The sequence below is a fragment of the Acinonyx jubatus genome, chromosome B1, assembly GCF_027475565.1.
Source record: "Acinonyx jubatus isolate Ajub_Pintada_27869175 chromosome B1, VMU_Ajub_asm_v1.0, whole genome shotgun sequence".
NCBI lineage: Eukaryota > Metazoa > Chordata > Mammalia > Carnivora > Felidae > Acinonyx > Acinonyx jubatus.
In genome coordinates, this window is record NC_069382.1 from 86,503,456 (window position 1) to 86,517,441 (window position 13,986).

At 38.1% G+C, this 13,986-nt stretch overlaps 1 long non-coding RNA gene across 1 annotated transcript; it reads right to left on the reverse strand.

The window, feature by feature from the left end:
• Positions 1-8,735: 8,735 nt before the first annotated feature.
• Positions 8,736-10,128, reverse strand: LOC128314232 (uncharacterized). Its single transcript, XR_008295724.1, has 2 exons — positions 9,925-10,128; positions 8,736-9,171 (listed from the first exon to the last, which is right to left on the reverse strand). It is a non-coding gene; the product is annotated as an uncharacterized LOC128314232 (long non-coding RNA).
• Positions 10,129-13,986: the final 3,858 nt, after the last annotated feature.

Below are 13,986 nucleotides of genomic sequence, written 5' to 3' on the forward strand. Positions count from 1 at the left end.
CACTTAACTCTTTACTTTTTTAGCTCTAATGCTAAAAAGTAAACTTTTTGAGGACAAGAGACTACCCTTCCTTTCTTTGCATCTTCATTGTTTTTTAATAATTATTGTGTTTGAGCGAGAGACAGAGCACTAGTGGGGGGGGAGGGCAGAGAGAGAGGAAGACACAAAATCCGAAACAGACTCCAGGCCCTGAGCTGTCCGCACAGAGCCCAACGCAGGGCTCAAACCCACAAAACCGCGAGATCATGACCAGAGCCGAAGTTGGAACTTAACTGACTGACCCACTCATGCGACTTGCTTCCTCCTTTACTAGCGTTATGCTTGGAATATAGTAAGTTGCAAAACAGGTATGTGTTAAATAAACAAATGCAAAGAACCAAACCAGGACTGACAGCAAATAAAGAAAAAGTAGTGCAAAGTTTCATTCCTCAATAGTCTGCAATTAAAGTGGAAGTCAAATGACTGTAGCAAAAAGATTCAGAAAAATTCTCTGAGGAATGCAAGCAAGTTCACATATGGTTGAATGAATTGGAGAAGATTCCTAGAGCAATTATTTTAGATGGGCTTGTAACATCATACAGGACTTCTACAGAAGAAAGACGTATGTTCCAGATAGAACTGGGAAGTGCAAGAATATATATTCCTAGGAGACAAAGTCTACACCAGTGTACGTGGTGCACGTGCATGGTTTCTAATAGCAGATTCAGAACTGTATGTTTGGTCTGTGAGTATAGATGAAGCATTGAGGGATGTGAGCATGAGACTGTCATGATGTTGATGCTTTAAAGCTTTTTTTTAGTGTTTATTTATTTTTGAGAGAGACAGAGACAGAGAGAGAGAGAGAGCACAAGAGGAGGGGCAGAGACAGAGGGAGACACAGAATCCAAAGCAGGCTCCAGGCTTCAAGCTGTCAGCACAGAGCATGATGCAGGGCTTGAACCCATGAGTTGTGAGATCATGACCTAAGCTGAAGTTGGCTGCTCAACCAACTGAGCTATAGAGACGCCCCTGAATGTTCGTGTTTTTAAAAGATTCAACCGGGGCGCCTGGGTGGCTCAGTCGGTTAAGCGGCTGACTTCGGCTCAGGTCATGATCTCGCGGTCCGTGAGTTCGAGCCCGGCATCAGGCCCTGTGCTGACAGCTCGGAGCCTGGAGCCTGTTTCGGATTCTGTGTCTCCTTCTCTCTGACCCTCCCCCATTCATGCTCTGTCTCTCTCTGTCTCAAAAATATATAAACGTTAAAAAAAAATTAAAAGATTCAACCAACAGGATTAACTCCTGGAGGTCTAGGGTAAGGAGACTTATTGGAATGCATATAACAATATTCTAGGTCAAGGGATGACAAACATTTTCTATAAATAGCCAGACAGTAAGCATATTCAGCCTGGCAGGCCATATGGTCTCTATCACAACTCTTTAAATCTATTGGTAAAGAGTGAAAACAGTCATAGACAATATGAATTGAATGACCAAGGCTGTTTTCCAATAAAACTGTACTCACAAAACAGGTAGCAGGTGGATTTTGTTTGCGGACCATAGTTAGGTGACAGTTAACCAAAGTGCCAACTGGACTGATGGTAGTGACAATGGAAAAGAAGGGCTATCTGTAACGAAATCATAGAAGTGGAAAATATAGCATTTACTACCTCATTGCCTGTGGGTGGCAAAAAAGGAAAAGGTGTTAAAAATGATACCAAAAGGGCGCTGGGGTGGCTCAGTTGGTTAAGTATATGACTTGGTTTCGACTCAGGTCAGGACCTCACAGTCAGTGGGTTGGGGCCCCACATCAGGCTCGGTGCTGACAGTGCGGAGGGACTGTTTGGGATCCTTTCTCTCTCTCTCTCTCTCCCACTGTCTGCATCTCCCGTGCTCGCTCTCTCCCTCCCTCTCATTCTCTCTCTCTCTCTCAAAATAAATACACATTAAAAAAATGATACCAAGAGTTGAGACTCAGTCATGGAAAGAGCTGGTGCTGCCGTTGACAGACATAAGTATGTTAACAAAGAAGCTGTTTGGGGAGTGAAAATGATTTATCCGTGGAATGCGGAAACCAGTTAAAAGAAGAAAGCTGTATAGTGTTAAGAAACAGTCCCATTAAACTGTGAACAACATTGAAAACGCAAAAGCCTCTTCCACTTGGCAATGAGCTTTACTAAATTTGTTCCATTTTCCAATTTTTTACGTTATAAATAATGAAGAGGTATATGAGTTTCCTTAACATTCTAGCATGCCCAATATGATTTTTATTAGCACTCTACACAGAATATATCACTCTTACATCCATTCATTCAGGATACAGAACAACCTGTGCTATTATAAAAAGCATTTATTTTAGAAATAATCTATTCCTTGCTATAAATATGTCTACAATGTGTATTGCTTGACAAATATGACCTTATTCTTTTTTCTGTATTCAGACTTCAGAAGGATTTAATTTTGATTTTAAGGAACCAATCTGAAATAAGATTAACTATAGACTATTTTTCTCCATTTCTTGGCCTGAGCAGGCAAATGTTACTACGCATTTCAATTAGAAACACACTTGTCAGGTGGGAAGGAAGAAGGACTAAAGTGAGCCAGCAATGAAACAGGACAGACTTCTTCACTAAGTCTGCTTCCTGATAAAAAAAAATAAAAATAAAAAAGTAAAAACAAAAACAAAAAGAAAAACAAAAAATCCAAAAATCTAGAAATGAATTATTCAGAGCCACACTGAAACCAGTCAGCAACATTGAAATAGGATTCAACACACCTGAAACCTCTGCAGGGGAATTATCTCAACTTCTATTTCTTGGATTTCTACAAAAATTCCTTGTTAAAACAAGAGCCAGAAAGACTTTCGGTAAAATTGCACTTCATTATAAGGGGCTTGCAAACATTTCTGTTATTCTTCTCTACTGCATGAAAAGCTTTGCTCTAGTTAAAAACTGCTCCTACCTATTACAGCATATACTTGGGACTCAGGTGCTTATGGTTTTTAGACGTTTTTTTCTCTTCTTTTCATCCACTACCATCTGATTCCATTTTTGGCAACCCCTCTTAAAGATTTATTTGGGCTTTAGAAACAATACAGGAGTCCTATCCCAGGTAGATCCATTGATCTGTGCTGTTTTATTACTATTGTAAATCAAGCTGAATTATTTCTTCAGAAAGATCTGTTATGTTTTAGACACTGTAATGGAAACGTGTTCTCTTTGGAATTTGTAAAGAAAGGTGTAAAACAGCTGTTTGCTATACATCAGAAACTCTACTGGTGGGCATGTAGTGATATGCAAAACACCATTTTAATTATGCCCACCTCTCCTCTTGTTTTGTGTTATTATATGAAATAAAATTAATCATTCATCAAATTTAGAGTGATGGTAGGTTATAACTTGTTCAATCATCCTGTAAACAGCCCTGAATATATTTGATGTATTGTATTAACCACAGTACAAAAATATTCAAAATTGAAAAGCACAATAAAAATAGTGCATATGTGTGCTGGGGAAGAGGGTGCTGCTGCTAATGTCTTCTGGGTTTCTCATGTAATAACTGTTAAGTATCTTTCATATTGTACTAAACATTGATGATGTTTTTAGGGTAATCGAAAATACAGTTAGAGGGGCACCTGGGTGACTCAGTCGGTTAAGCGTCTGACTTCGGCTCAGGTCATGATCCCACTGTTCTTGAGTTCAAACCCCGCATTGGGCTCTGTGCTGTCAGCTCCGTGCCTGAAGCCTGCTTCAGATTCTGTGTCTCCCTCTCTCTATGCCCCTCCTCTGCTGGCACTCTGTCTCTCAAAAATAAATAAACATTAAAACAAATTTAAAAACAAAAAAGAAACTACAGTTAATCAACTTTAAGTGAAGAAGAACACCTGCTGATAGGAAGTGTTTACGATTTCCCCCCAAATAATTAGATTAATTATGTAGACTACTCAAAGAGTTTAAGTATAAATAAATGATACAAATATCTTCACAGTAATGATCATCAAGCTGGGTGAGATATGAGTAGCCTTGTGGGTCAGGAAGACTTTTTAAATGGTAAATGTGCACAGAAAATTTTAAGGCAATCAATTTCCAGATTTTCCGTCTCCTTATGTATTCTTTCTGATAGGTGACATAGATCATGCGTCTCTTTTCCCGCCTCGCTTTTGGTCATTGTCGTGCTCTCATCTTACAAAAAAAAAAGGTAAAGCTCTTACAAATTCTGGATTTTGCTGCAATAATTTTCATGTAATGACCTCAACTTGTGCATTCCTCAATTCTAATCAAATAATGCATTGTCCTTGAGGAACAAAGCCGTAGAGCATTATGTCATTAGGCATCAAACTCACAGCAAGTGTCCATGCTTTATTTGTCCGTGTGTCTGTCTCTCTATCATCTATCTCATGTCATCTAATTATCTGTGTATCTCAGAATTAAAATTGAGAAGCGAGCTTGTTATGGGAGGCATATTGACACATTTATTCATTTATTTAAATTGGAAAATGAAGTCAAGCTTTTTGTGACAGGAAGTAAACATGCTTACTGTTTTGTTTGACAGCAGGTTTGGCTTCGGGAATTCAGTTATATGTCAGGCATTTTCCCATTATTTGAATGATCCAAAACATCAGCCCCAAGATTACAAAGCACATGATACTATACAAGTGTTTTATCCAAAAGCAAAATTAATGATAGTTTAACTTATTCAAACTCTTGTGAGTGCATCTGGTTAAAATTGTGTCTCTACATAAAAGAGAAATGGGTATAAGTAACAATTACTTGATATGTTGGGGTAAAACCTTTTTTGAAGTAATAGAAATTGAGAAGATAAATGATTTTGAGAAAACTTGTTTCAAGTCAGATGATTTTCAGTCATTTGCTTTCACTGAAAATGAATAAAAACTAATCAATATGTCAGGTGACATTTTTCTTAAAGGTATATTACCTAATTGGTGTTCTTAACCAGCATTTAGTAGCACTCAACCAATATGGTCTCACAGGAATAATTTGTTTTGTTTTTGGAGAGGATAGGGGCTTTGAAAAATCATTAGGAAAAATCTGATATATTATCTACTGAATTTTATTGCTATAGGCATCTTAGACAATTTAACTAAAATAAAAATAAAACACCCCTTTTGTATTTTTTGTCGTTTGCCTAAATCAATCAGATAAATTTAAAATTGTTGTATTTATTTTTCCTTGTATTGGTAACTCTAGTAATTCTGAAAAACATAAAAGATGAGAATTTATTCATCTTACCTTAATAACCTTAAAGATACTAAGATATTGAAAGTGGAAAGTCAGTATTCTGTAGTTCTTAACACATAATCAATTTATCAGAAGTCCCTCTCTCTTTTTAAGTTTATGTATTTATTTTGAGAGAGAGAGAGAGAGAGAGAGAAAGAGAGAGGATGCGAATAGGGGAGAAGAGAAAGAAGGAGAGAGAGAATCCCAAGCAGTTTCCATGCTGTCAGTGTGGAGATGGATGTGAGTCTTGATCCCATGAACCATAAGATCATGACCTGAGCTGAAACCAAGAGTTGGTTGCTTACCTGACTGAGCCACCTCTTGTCGATCCTTTTTAATACATCAAGAAGAAAAACCAGTTAGTTTCTAGTATGTTTTAACATTGTTCTATTACTTTCCATTCTCTCTTGGCAGGAGATGGGATTTAACGAAAATGTAATATTGTTGAAACATTGGCACTATTGTAATAAACACAGTTGTTAAGTCACTGGGCTCTGAAGCCAGACAACCTTCATTCATTTGCTGGCTCTACTAATTACTAGCTTGCTAACCTCAGGTAAGTTTCTTAACTTCTGTGTGCTTCAGTTTTCTTCATGTGTGATAATACTTTTAAGGGAATTATATTATTATGAGGATGTTTATTCATGTATAGAATTTCAGAAACACATTTTCTGTCACATATTAGGAGTTCAAGAAGTTAATTATTGAATTTATTTTTCTCGTTCTTGTGTGTGTGTTCAGGTGATCCTGTTTTTTCCTTTATGGAAGTAAAAAGTAAGATCCTTCCAAGAAATGTTTAATAGGTGTTTGAACATTGATAAAGGGATATTGTAAAAAATCATGAATGTCATTTCTAAATGGTCAATCTGTACCACAGTAATTTTTACATTTTTTCCCTTAGGGTATTATTTAGGTGCAAATAGAGCAATCCTACTTCTAGCTAGAAATTAGTATCTTGTAGCACTGTAAGCACTCCCCACACCAAGGAAAATCAGAAAAGTTGGTAAAGAATGGCAATATTCTTTTTTTTTTTAAAGTTTATTTAGTTTTGAGATAGAGCACAAGCCAAGGAGGGGCAGAGAGGGAGAAAGAGAGAGAGAGAGAGAGAGAGAGACACGGATAGACAGAATCTGAAGCAGGGTCCAGGCTGCAAGCTGCCAGCACAGAGCCTGACGCTGGGCTTGAACTCATGAACCGTGATATCGTGACCCAAGCTGAAGTCAGAAGCTTAACCAACTGAGCCACCCAGGCGCCCCTAGAAGCACGATATTCTGTTTGAAGGCATTTGGAAGCTGCCAAGACAACCGGGACTAGAGAGGCTGTGATTCTAAAGAGAAGGCAACCGAGGAGAAATTAGTCATCATTCTTCAAATGATGCCTTTCTTCTTAGGGCATTTGCCAACACTTACCTCTGCATGAGAAGCAAACACAGCCAAAGGGCTATATACAAGGGACACAGAAGCCAGCAGAACAGCTGAAAATGTCAAGTGGCTGGAAAGACAACAATTTGAGTTCAGGGCTGCCAAGGTGGCAGAGATTTCAAGGGCAAGATCCTAAAGAGAGGGGAGGCACATGGAAGTGAACTCTACACTGTTAGTGTTTCCGCTTTGTCAGCATTTGCTGAATTTTAAAGCTGGCAAGGAAGAGGCTGAGAAATGGATCAGAACTACCCACTGCTCTGTGGTGTTCTACACTCATAGACCAGGAATTCCATTAGCCCCAAATTAGCAGTGCAGGATGAGGCTCTGCAGGCAAGAATATAAAACCCTTATTCAGTGGTGATGTATTGTTGGCCCTCCCAAGACAGAAGGGGTCCAATGCAGTCAACTTGTCACCAGGTGGTCAGTTGGTTTCCTTGAGAAATAATCGCATATCAGGGGCTCTGTTTTGGTCTCTGTTACTGGCAGGCAAGACACCTGGAGGTGACAATGGTCAACATGGGTTGGGTACATAGGAGAACATATTGTTCGGCCACAGACAGCCTCCATTTCTCCTACTATGTCTACTCTGTTTATGTGCCCATTGAGTTGGTTCTGGGGTTAGCCACTGACAAAATCTGTAACATCTACTGACTAAGTCATTTTTCTTCTTGGTTTTTCAGTACCTCTTCCATAAGGGTTGCATTCTGGTAGGTATTAGTGTGTGATACAAAAATAATTCCACTTTGTCCTATATATATCCCATATATCCACCCACTGTCTTCTTGCCAGACTTACTCATTTAATCTTATAGTTTTTTCCTTCCAGGACCCTGACAACCTGACTAGGTCATTGGCCACAGTATAAGACTCTGTACGTAGTGTTACCCAGGGCTACTTTTGCTTCCAGCAAGTGCTTGCAGAGTTACTTATGGGAAGATTTTCTCTGTCTACTTTCTTTCAGCGCAGTTCCTGAAAATCGTTGTAACATAGCCACCACCCATTTGTGTTTGAATCCACACACCAAGATGTCCTATCTATAAATCAAGTTGGGCTTTTCCCTCCTCCAGAAACTAGTCCTAGGTATAGTCCGTATGGTCACAGATACGAGGTGGAAGATAGGTATAAATAAAATCTGAGTAATTTGGGCTATCTGCTCATTTGCTTACTCTTATCCTTCTCGAATTGGTTCCTGATGTCCCATTTCTGATAGACTGCTAACCCTGTCTGACTTTTGACTGGGTCCATTTGATAGAACCAGCTCTGACAGATACATGTTTAATTGTTGTCCCATAGACAACCTTCTCTTTCTATCAGGGCTTGATAGCACCCAAGAGCCATCTCTTGAAATGTGTATTATTTTCTAGTACAGCTTGCATAGACTCAACTCAAGCCCCAAGGAACTACATTATGATTTTCTCATTGGACCTTGCTATAAACACTTTATTTGTATCTCCTCACCACTAAAATCTCCATCTCCATAGACCCTTCCAGATACTGTGATCCAGGCCAATGGCTGCTTGAATTGTAGCCAGGACCTGCTGTGAAGTCCTTTCCTATTCAGATCCCACTCAAGCCTCAGAGCTTTTGAGTCTCCTGATATATGGGCCAATACAGTAATACTAAGTGTGGAATGTGTTGTTTTTGGAATCCCAAGAGGCTCTCAAAACTTTGTACTTCTATCTCTGTGACAGGAGATGCAAAATGAAGTCGTCTTTTACTGTTACACCGTACATGCTCAGAGTCCATCATTTTACTATTTTCCCTCTGCAATGCATCAGTATAACTTAAGAATAGTCATCTAAATCCATTGTTCTTACGACATTGTTCAAATCCTAATCCTCATTTTCACTCCCATCATTCAAATAACTGGATCATTACCAGCAAGGTTATTGCCTTCCACTAAGGCAATTCGCTGCTACTGCCAGTGAAATATTAAGCAACTGGTCACCATTTTTTGTTCCATATTTTTCTTTGGATTGGATTCTCCTTGCTAGCCAGGCAACAAGAGAAACAGTCCCCCAATCCATCTTTTCGCTTTTTTTCTTAAACCAGTCTCAGTACCAATGTTCTCTGTTCACAGCATCTGATAAGACATCAAGATATAATTAGACACAAGTAAGCTTTATTGTGGTAAAATCCTGTTGAGGTTAAAGATGGAGTGATCAAGAGTAGTAGAAAGAGCCTTCACAACATGATGCAGGTCTAACATCTATGGGGGGGGGGGAAGGAAACAGAAAGGAGGAGGCAGAGATAGGAAGGGCTCATGTTATAGAACTACTCTCAGAAAATTGACAGAGAGATCCTGAGAATGATTTCTCATTATAGAGGGTGGAATACTGGGCAGAAGGAGTCCACCTTTAGGTACCCTTGACATGCTCAGTCATTGGCAACAGGGTGGATGAAGTTTGGCCTCACCTTAAGCCCCATGGAGAATCTGAAGGTGTACAACAGTTGGAGACTCCCAGTTTTCCTGAAATGGTAAGTCCTTTTGAAGGGATATCTGAGTGGTACACACCATGGACAGACACTGCAATGAAACTTAAAAAAAAAACCCACAAAATTCAGTGATTTGACCAAATATTATGTTTAAGTTATGTGTAAGTTATGTTAATAGAAGAAAAGAGCTAAGGAAGAAAAGAAAAAGAAAGCATGGCATCTGATTTTGGCAGAAAATTTTGATAGGAAAGAAGCAAAAAAATAAAGTTACAGAATTTTTAACCTATGCAAAATAATACACATAATATAAAATATTTAATTTCTCAAAGAGGATGCTAACAGTGGAAAAAATTAAGATTGCATTCTATTATTTATTTATTTACTTATTTATTTATACCATTCGTATTTCAACAGTATATGATATGAAATACAGTCAGTTATTGTACACAGTTGGAAATAGTGTAAAACACACCAGCTTTGGATCTACGCGGTCATTCCATACTCTTGTATGTGTGTCTTTTTCATGCTCTATGTGTCAAGAATTACAACAGGAAAGAAAAAAGTTGGAGAGCTCTTAATAGTGGAAGAATGCAACTAGCTGTGAAAATTAATGAGATGTAAAGAACACATTGAACAGAAATAACAAAGAACTATAAAAGTATAAAGGAGATAAAGACCACTTTATGTAAAAATTTTGGAAGCAAATCTTGGATCTGTATAAAGCTATTAGTTCTAAAGGAATTTTCCCACATTAAGTCAGAATATGGCACAATCTCTTGAATATGTACCACAGGGTAATGGGGAGGAAGATTCAAAGTACAATATGGGATCCTTTTTTCAGTAATTTCATCATACCTTCTATTGGACTACCCTTCCCATGGAGAATCGTTATAATCATTGAACAAAATGTAATAAACTCTTTGCCCTGGGGTGAAGTGACAGGCAGGTGAAAACTGGAATAGGGTCCATGAAGAAACTCCTGGCATACATTGTATCCTCAACTGTAACTTCAGAGGGTCCCTCCTTATATCTTAAGCAGCAGCAGTAATAATGGCAGTGAGAACTCTGACAATGGTGACCAGGGAGAGTTATCATGGTAAAGTCTCTATGAGAGAGAGTTTGTTGATGTCCAGGCTCTGAAGGACATCTTAGCTGGCTATAGCGGATGGGGGCAAAACTCACAGAACTCACCGTGTGAAAATTCTGTCTTGAAGAACCTTATTACGAGGTCTTCTCCCTTGACCCGTCATAGATAAGGACACTTTCCTTCCAGTTCAGAACGATAGAGTGGAATTCTAACTGCAGTAACAACTGCAGTGGGTGGCAGAGGGGTTAGGAGTGAAACTGCTATTTCAAGGCAACATCTTGGTGGACCCATCAGACCTGAGTTGTGTAGTGCCAATGGAACAGTAACAAAACTGAGCCGGAAGCTGGCCAGGTCTATGGATAATGAAATTGCCTCCTGACTTTTGGACACATTTAAAAGCTTCACCTGGGCCTGTGCAGTGAAGCTCTTAGAGCATTTCAACTTAGACATAAAGGCGAAGGTGGCCACTTACGCACAACCTGGGGAATCCTATGATATAAAGCTCAATCAGTGTCTGTTATTTGTGGAGGCTCTTAATACTGTTGATTGATTTTGTGAAAAGAACCCAAAGCTTATTTATTTATTTATTTATTTCTAATTAACTAATTAATTAATTTGAGAGAGAGAGAGAGAGAGAGTATAAGCAAGGGAAAGGAGCAGAGGGAGAGGGACAAAGCGGGGGGTTGGGGGGCATCCTAAGCAGGCTCCACGCTCAGCACAGAGCCAGACACAGGGCTTGATCCTACGACTCTGGGGTCATGACCCTGAGCTGAAATCGAGTCAGACGCTTAACCCACTGAGCCACCTAGGTGCCCCTGATCCCTTTAGTTCTAAAGACCAATACAGACATTTAAATAAAACTATAAATGCAAAACATAGATTCAAGATAAAAATTCTCTGTAATTTCTAAAATTCTGTGAATCTTATTTGTTCACTGGATGTCAATGCAATCTTCTGTTATTCACTAGCATATCTAAAGTTTCCATACTGAGAATTGTTTTTAAAAACATTAGTTATGGGGCACTAGGGTGGCTCAGTCAGTTGAGCGTCAGACTTCAGCTCAGGTCGTGATCTCGTGGTTTGTGAATTCAAGCCCAGCAGCAGGCTTACTGCTGTCAGCGCAGAGCCTGCTTTGGATCCTCTGCCCCCCTCTCACTCCACCCCTTCCCCACTCATGCTCTCTCTTGCTCTCAAAAATAACAAAAAACATTAAAAATATATTAGATTGCTTGTAATTAGTATACTTAAAATGTAAAAATTTAATGTGAGAAATAGTAGAAATGAATGCAAGCTGAGTAAAAATATGGAAAAAAATAAAAATGGGTTAAAAATCGCCAAATGGCATTGTAATTATATAATGCTTTTTAAAGCCTAAAAATGAAACAATCATATGATCAGGATATTATTTTAAAACATCGTTCCGCAGTTAATTTTTCTATACGATGGAGAAATATGAAGATTGCATTTCTTTGAGAGTAAAGCTTCAGTTCATTTGCAAGTATCTTCATTTTTGTAATAGGGAAAACTACTTGTAATGGGGGGGAAGGAGACTAGCACATTCATTCAAAAAGATGGCACATTTACAGCCAAAGTTGTTCACTGATATTTTATTGTTTTAAGACATTTGTTGCCCATTCTACCTCATTCTGATTCTGAGAATGTCATTCTATTGCTTAGTCAGGAAGAGTACTGCAATATACTTAAGTGTAAAACCCAAATGGTTTTTATGGTTTGTTTTTCTGTCAAAAGCAAACATATTTCCCTGAGTTTTCTAGCTCTTTGTTTCTCTTTAACTTTCTGGATACCATCAAAGTTGAATGGATACAAATCAGTTCTTGTGCTACAGATTAAAAAAAAAAAAAATCTATCTGATGTTTTCAAATGGCTGAAGTTTTCACCAACAGTTGTAAAATTTTTAAAAATAAAACTCTGCCTGCCAGACAGTTTCACATTTGGGAACTCGGCTTTGCTTCACATATCCTGGCCTGAGAAATAAAGTTTCCACATTCCCAGAAACTTAATGGCAATTCCACATTGCTATTTCTCTCTGGGGGTTCCCAGCATATGTATCAAATTACTCCCTGTCTCTGAGTTCATGTTCATTTAAAAATCTGTCCCCACCTTGAGCTTTATTTGTCTTTGTCATTCTATATTATTTTTATGAACTCAATTATTTTCTGGGAAAATAATTTCTCTTTGTACTATTGGCTTGATGGCTATGAAAATCTCTGGACTAAAATTCTTTAGGTGATGTTGCTGGCAGAGGATTTGTAGAGATATCTCAAAATAAAGGAGCTCAATTAAAAATCTTTCCACTCCACACGATCGTATTCTGGTTTTAGACTTCTCTTTCTCTCTCTCTCTTTTTTTTTTTTTTAAGTATATTTATTTTTGAGAGAGAGACAGAGCCAGAGAGCGAGCAGGGGAAGGGCAGAGAGAGAGAGGGAGGCACGGAATCTGAAGCAGGCTCCAGGCTCTGAGCTATCAGCACAGAACCTGACGTGGGGCTTGAACCCATGAACTGTGAGATCATGAGCTGAAGTCGGAGGCTTAACCGACTGAGCCACGCAGGTGCCCCAAGACTTCTTTTTTTATTCTTCTTCTTTTTTCTTTTTAAGAGCATTGTTACCTATGAAAATATATGTGAGAGATAAATGAACCCTGACACTCTAATCTCTATAGATTAGAGGCTGAGTTATTTTTGTGTTAAATGTGAAATAAGAATATAAACTTAACATTCAATAATGTATTTAAATTTGGTTTACATATGGGAAGATAAGTTGTCTGGTCTAAACAACCTGCCTATATTGATAAGCCATTAGAAAACTACAATACACATTTCCGATTTACTGTACATTCCTATCATAGAGTTTGTCATTTATAGCCAGTAACTATATTTAATATTTAATTGAATTCTGTGTATAGCAACCACAGCTAGGTTAAGTGGAAATTTATTTTTGATCAGTGCTTTTTGATGATAATAATTGGAAAATGATGAAAAAGTAACTGAACTAACCTAATGTATATTTGAGCAAATCCATTTATGTAAAAATGATTAATTAGAATATTTATAAATACAGTCTATTATAGACTGTCAGATACACTTTGACATAGGATAAATGGATCCTTCTGTTTATTTCTAGAAATGTGCTATCTGAAAAACAAACTAAAGGAAAATGTGCATTTCTCTAAGAGTCTTTAAATATCAAAGTAAACAGAAAATAGGCAATTTCTGAGGGAAGATTCGGTCTACTCCATACCACTGCCAAAATAATCACTTATAAACTTAAAGCAAAAATCTGTTGCAAAAGTAGGAAACAAAGTATTGTGGAAATTGAACAAGCATCTTTTTCCCCAAGCTTAACTCATCTGGAGGATTTCTATCACAGTAGACTGCATTTACTTAACTATGCACCCTTTTATTTGTTTGCTTATTTATTCCTTCTCACTCTATTCCTCTATCAGGAGAAGTTATTAATGAGCATAATACTTTTCTAGCCTCAGGGAACCTGGGTGGCTCAGTTGGTTAAACGTCTGACTTCAGCTCAGGTCACGATTTCATGGTTTGTGGGTTCGAGCCCCCGACAGCTCAGAGCCTGGAGTCTGCTTTACATTCTGTGTCTCCCTCTCTCTCTGCCACCCCCCCCTCAAAAATAAATAAACATTAGAAAAAATACCTTTATAGCCTGTCTTAAAGTGTCAGAATCAGTATCATAAACCCAGTGTTAAAATTGTTCAGTCTAGTTAATAACATCACCTAAACTTGCAATATGAACCAATATAAAGTGGGTTTTAACTTAATTTCTTAGGAATACTGCTGATGAGCTTTT